Raw genomic sequence first — 5,985 nt, 5'->3', positions numbered from 1 at the left:
ACATACATTTATTGTGTTTATTCATTCCCGGGGGCAAAATAATCACTTCCTGACTGATGTCAGGAAATGATTTAAATAATTGCTCTGCACAAAACGCAGAGCAGAGCGATTTGCAAAAAAAAATTCGCTCGGAGCGGGCGAGACTGCGAGCGCAATGCAATGTGAATGAGGCCTTAAAGTGCAACTGAAGCGATGAAACTTTACAATAAAATGAATGTGTGTAGTACGGATAATTAATAGAACATTAGTAGCAAAGAAAAGAATCTAATTTTTTTATTTTCAGTTATATAGCTTTTTTATATATATAACATCATTATTATTAATTTATAAAGTGCCAACATATTCCGTGGCAATGTACAAAATAGGAAAACAAACAAGTGGGACATAATGATACAGTCAATGATATATATCAAATATGGACATGGGTATAAAATACTGAACTGGTGATTACAATGACAGATGTAGCGTGATGAATAAGATGTATCAGAGTGCAAGCTATGAAATGAACAACAAAATCCAAGACACAAAAGGATGAGAGAGCCCTACCCTTGCGCGCTTACAGTCTAAAGACATTGCATCTTTCTTTAAAGGGAACCAGAGAGGATCAAGTATACATACCTGGGGCTTCCTCCAGCCCCATACGCACGGAACGCTCCCACGCCGCCATCCTCCGCTGCCTGGATCTGCCGATACCGGGTCCCGTCATTACCGCCAGTCGGCCAGTCGGCCGGCGGACTCGGCCAATTCTCCGCATCACAGGGGGCTCCCTCCATACAGTTACGCGTGTGGCTGCCTACTGCGCAGCCGCATGCGTACAGGTATGGAAGGAGCACCTATGATGCCGACAATTGGCCGCGTCCGCCGGAAGTGACGTGCCCTGTACCGGCGGATCCAGGAAGCGGAGGATGGCGCCGTGCGAGCGATCCAGGCTTATGGAGCTGGAAGAAGCCCCAGGTATGTAAAAAATCTTTTTCTATTTTAAAAATGAATTCCTCTCTGGTTGCCTTTAATATTTGCTGTTTACATTTGAACTTTTTCTTTGATGTATAAGTGCTTCAGAAAACAGCACTGTCTTCTACTGACCAGAAAGATCAGCAGGACAGCCAGGCAATTGGTATTATTTATTAGAAAACACATACGGTATGTTAGCTTTCATACACCTGACGCTTCAGGTTCCCTTTAATAGAAATTGGAAAAGGTCATCCACTGTGATGGGTATGCATGGTCAATGTGATGCAAATAATTCCATATTGAGGCAGGGTCATGTAAACTTTGTATGCACAGGTATGTTGCTTGATAACCATAAATAATGTCTGCTCTGTTTTATCTCACAAATTATCTCTCCCTAAATGTTAATCTCATGCATTATGTCCCTTTATAGTAGAGGTAAAAAAGTAATTAAACAATTAAGGACCGGGCTGTGTTTGGTTGATCTGTGCTGCGTGGGCTCTCCAGCCCGCAGCACAGATCGTGGTTTAGGCAGGGCGATCAGACTTCCCCCCTTTTTTCCCCACTAGGGGGATGACCTGCTGGGGGGGTCTGATCGCCGCCGCTCCGTGTGGCCGAGCTGGGGGGGCGCTAATTGGCCGGGGATCGGCGATCTCCTTTACGGCGCTACTGCGCCGTATTGATGTACACAGCAGGGATTTCTTCCCTGCGTGTTTACAATTGGCCAGCGAGCCGCGATCGGAGGCTCGCAGGCTTTTCACGGAGACACCCTCCGTGAACTGACATGGACTGAGCGGCCGTTTCCATGTGATACCACAAACGACCAGCCGCCGCCTATCGGCGTTAGCTGGTCGTTAAGTTTTGTGAATCAAGCCCAGCGAGTAAAGGGGCCCTGAAACTGCATTGCCTGAAATAATCTAATCAAGGATCTTATCAACCCCCTAACAGTGGGTCTTGCCATTTACTGTATGTTTGGAGTAAAGTAAACAGAGATATTGTTGATGTTTTTGTTTTTCTCTGTGACGTCATCCCGCCACCTCCGTGGCTGCAGCGATTCACCCTGAGCCTCCGCCCCTCTTCCTTAGTTTGGCTGGACTCCCGGGCATCTTGCTGGTGCGGCGGCTGAACAGGATCGCCGCAAAAAGACCGTTTAAACATGAACTTTGCCGCGTTGCTGGCTAGGTCCCTGCTTACCTGACAGGGCACGTGAGTAATGGCCACACTGACCGAACTGGTCCTATACAAGGTTATGATAATAACGAATGTGCCTGCTTGCTAAAATTTTACTATCTGATGGATGTTATATATGCTTAACTGTTATCCGGTTGCAGTCCAAGGCAAACAAGGTTGGGTAGCTGGATGCTACACGTAATGGGGGTGTATCCAGTAAATGCTTTCTGTGGATAAGAGGCAATATAATGTGAACAGGGTGAATTGAAGATATTGCTTTGTCAATGGATGACGCTCTATAGCCTATCATATCTGTATTTAACCACTTGAGGACCCACTCTTTACCCCCCCTTAAGGACCAGCGCTGTTTGTTGGGATCTGTGCTGGGTGGGCTCTGCAGCCCCCAGCACAGATCAGGGTGCACGCAGAGCGATCAGATCGCCCCCCCTTTTTTCCCCCCTATGGGGATGATGTGCAGGGGGGGGGTCTGATCGCGTCTGCGTGCAGGCATGTTGCGGGGGGGGGCACCTCAAAGCCCCCCTCCGCGGCGACATTCTCCCCCTCCCTCTCCTACCTCCCTTCCCCGGAGATCCGGGCTGCACAGGACGCTATCCGTCCTGTGCAGCCAGTGACAGGACGTCCCCTGTCACATGGCGGCGATCCCCGGCCGCTGATTGGCCGGGGATGGCCGATCTGCCTTACGGCGCTGCTGCGCAGCAGCGCCGTACAATGTAAACAAAGCGGATTATTTCCGCTTGTGGTTACATTTAGCCTGCGAGCCGCCATCGGCGGCCCGCAGGCTATTCACGGAGCCCCCCGCCGTGAGTTGACAGGAAGCAGCCGCTCGCGCGAGCGGCTGCTTCCTGATTAATCAGCCTGCAGCTGGCGACGCAGTACTGCGTCGCTGGTCCTGCAGCTGCCACTTTGCCGACGCACGGTATAAGCGTGCGGTCGGCAAGTGGTTAAAGAGGCCTGAAGATAACAATGCATGCATATACTGGTTTATAATAGGTGCACCTGTAAGCTATGCTGCCTGTAATTAGCTGTCTGGTGTATGGTTAAGGTGCGTACACACATGCGACTATAGTCGTTTGTAACGATCGTTCCCCGATCTTTACCAACGACGATCGTTACAAAAAACGAACCACCGACTATTAAGGCAAACGACGAACGAGCCAAATCGCTACAAAAGAAAGTTCTGTCTCGGCGGATTTTAACCAACGACGATCGTTTGCAAAAGTAGTACATCGTTGGAAACGATCGTTCGTACTAGGCTTGACATGCGCATTTCACTATTTCTCCGTGAAACTTCTCATTTTTATGCGCAGGCGCAATAGTTGCTTTTTGTGATGTAACGTTCGTTCTAACGATCAGATCGTTACACACCTTTTAAAACTATCTTTACTTAGGTCGTTCTTTCATCAATTAAAAGTTCGTTCGTCGTTCTCAACGAACGATCGTTGTCGCATGTGTGTACGTAGCACTAGAGCTATAGAATCATGAGTTTTAATTGATTTTAATCATGTGGAAATTGATTATTTGATTTTTATATGTACTAATTGATGAATAAATTTTGTAATTTTGCTATATATCTCAGCTCCCTATAATTTATGATTGTTAACCTGTACTAGCTTAATAGGTGAGACAGAGATTTGACTAAGTGGTTTGGGTTGATATCATAGGATAATTTGTATGTTTTTGTTTATGTTTCCTTTTCTTTATTTATTTTATTTATACTTTTAGGCATTTTTAACACTTAAAGCATCCCTCACTCAGGCTACAATACCGTAGGTGTGCATTCATAAATTACATTTTTTTTAATCTAAATTAAATCTGGTGAGCCAGCACAGCAGGCAATGCAGGCCACACTTGTAATGAAAGTATGTAGAATCATGCAATGTCTGACAGTCCACTGCAATATATTATTAAAGTTATTCGGTTTCACCACAGACTTTGTGACCTTTATAAATAAGAAACAGAAAATAAAAAAGAAAACCTTTTGCCTGCAGCTTCATGAAATCGGAATAAAAGTAATGATTTGTGTCCACAGGCATATACAAAAATCTATGGATACACAGAAGGCTTTGTACAGGTGCATACTGAACTACAGGATGGGATATCAGCAGAATAGGAGAGGAATGAGTGAGAGCTTCATCAAACAGCCATCACAGGGCAGATTAACATCTACCAGTTTGGTTGACATGTTTTGCCAACTTTCAGACACCCTTAAAGGAGCATTATAATGAAAAATAAAAAAAATACATACAGTATATATAAATGTACACTTTTGCCAGGATAAAATGCAGTTTAAATTACTTTTTTTTCTTATGTTGCTGTCACTTACAGCAGGTAGTGGAAATCAGTCAGATTTTGGACTAGTCCATCTCTTATAGGGAGATTCTCTGTTATTTCTTTAATTACAAAAGAACTAAGGGTGCGTTTCCACTAACGCGAATTTGCATGCGTTCCCCGCATGCAAATTCGCATAACCAATAAAAGTAAATGAGCCTGTGTCCACTTGTCAGGAAAACGGAGCGTTTTCTTGTGCAGGAAAAATCTGCACAGCAGAGCCATCCGAATTCGGACACCACACACACACCGCATGCGATTCGCATACAATGTATTTAATAGGGAATTCGCATGGCGTTTTTGTATGCGAATTTTCATGCGAATTCGCATACGATTTCGCATGAAATCAATGAAAAAGCACACAGGCACTGCCATGGTTAAATTCGCAAACAGCGTCATCCATGCAAAATCGTATGCAAATTTGCGGTAAAATTCGCATACAACCGCATGCAAATTCGTCCGCGTAGAATCCGCGGCGATTTTCCACCGCACTAGTGGAAACGCACCCTCACTGCTTGTTTGCTCAGTCCAACTGCCAAAATAGTGAGCAAACAAATATGACCAGGAGGGGGCAAAGTAGAACCAAGGTAAGACACAGGCGGACCAGGAGGGGACACAGAGGGACCAGGAGGGGACACAGAGGGACCAGGAGGGGACACAGAGGGACCAGGAGGGGACACAGAGGGACCAAGAGGGGATACAGAGGGACAATGAGGGGACACAGAGGGACAATGAGGGGACACAGAGGGACCAAGAGGGGACACAGAGGGACCAGGAGGGGACACAGAGATACCAAGAGGGGACACAGAGGGACCAGGAGGGGACACAAAGGGACCAGGAGGGGACACAGAGGGACCAGGAGGGGACACAGAGGGACCAGGAGGGGACACAGAGGGACCAAGAGGGGATACAGAGGGACAATGAGGGGACACAGAGGGACCAAGAGGGGACACAGAGGGACCAGGAGGGGACACAGAGGCACCAAGAGGGGACACAGAGGGACCAAGAGGGGACACAGAGGGACCAAGAGGGGACACAGAGGGACCAGGATGGGACACAGAGGGACCAGGAGGGGACACGGGGGACATTGGGGGGGGGCAAAGGAGGACACAGTGGGGCACACTGGGGACAGATGGTATCACACAGGGAGAGCAAAAGAGGACAGAATGGAACACAGGAGGACACTGATTGGAGGAGAACATCTACAAGACGCTCCTGGAACATGGACTCACCAGGTTTAGTATATTTTTTCCCCTGGTTTTTGCCCTCTAAACCTAGGTGCGTCTTATATTCTGGAGCGTCTTACCGTCTTAATTACAAAAAAATACGGTACATGATCAACAATAGTCATTCTTAGTGATGTTGATTGTAATGTTGATAGTTATGTCAATCAGCAGTATATGGCCATCTCAAAGGACTATGAAAACATATAGATAAAAAGTAAATGTCTCCTAGGGTAAAATGTGATATAAATTACTTTTCTTCTATGTTGCTGTCACTTACAGTAGGTAGTAGAAA

At 46.4% G+C, this 5,985-nt stretch overlaps 1 long non-coding RNA gene across 1 annotated transcript; it reads left to right on the top strand.

Moving 5' to 3' along the window:
* Positions 1–2,004: 2,004 nt before the first annotated feature.
* LOC137561198 (uncharacterized) lies at positions 2,005–4,370 on the top strand. The gene is made up of 3 exons (XR_011029921.1): positions 2,005–2,154; positions 3,862–3,909; positions 4,169–4,370. It is a non-coding gene; the product is annotated as an uncharacterized lncRNA (long non-coding RNA).
* The last annotated feature ends 1,615 nt before the right edge of the window (positions 4,371–5,985 follow it).

Source organism: Hyperolius riggenbachi, chromosome 3, assembly GCF_040937935.1.
Source record: "Hyperolius riggenbachi isolate aHypRig1 chromosome 3, aHypRig1.pri, whole genome shotgun sequence".
In the NCBI taxonomy this organism is placed as follows: domain Eukaryota; kingdom Metazoa; phylum Chordata; class Amphibia; order Anura; family Hyperoliidae; genus Hyperolius; species Hyperolius riggenbachi.
This window is presented reverse-complemented; position numbering and strand designations above follow the sequence as displayed.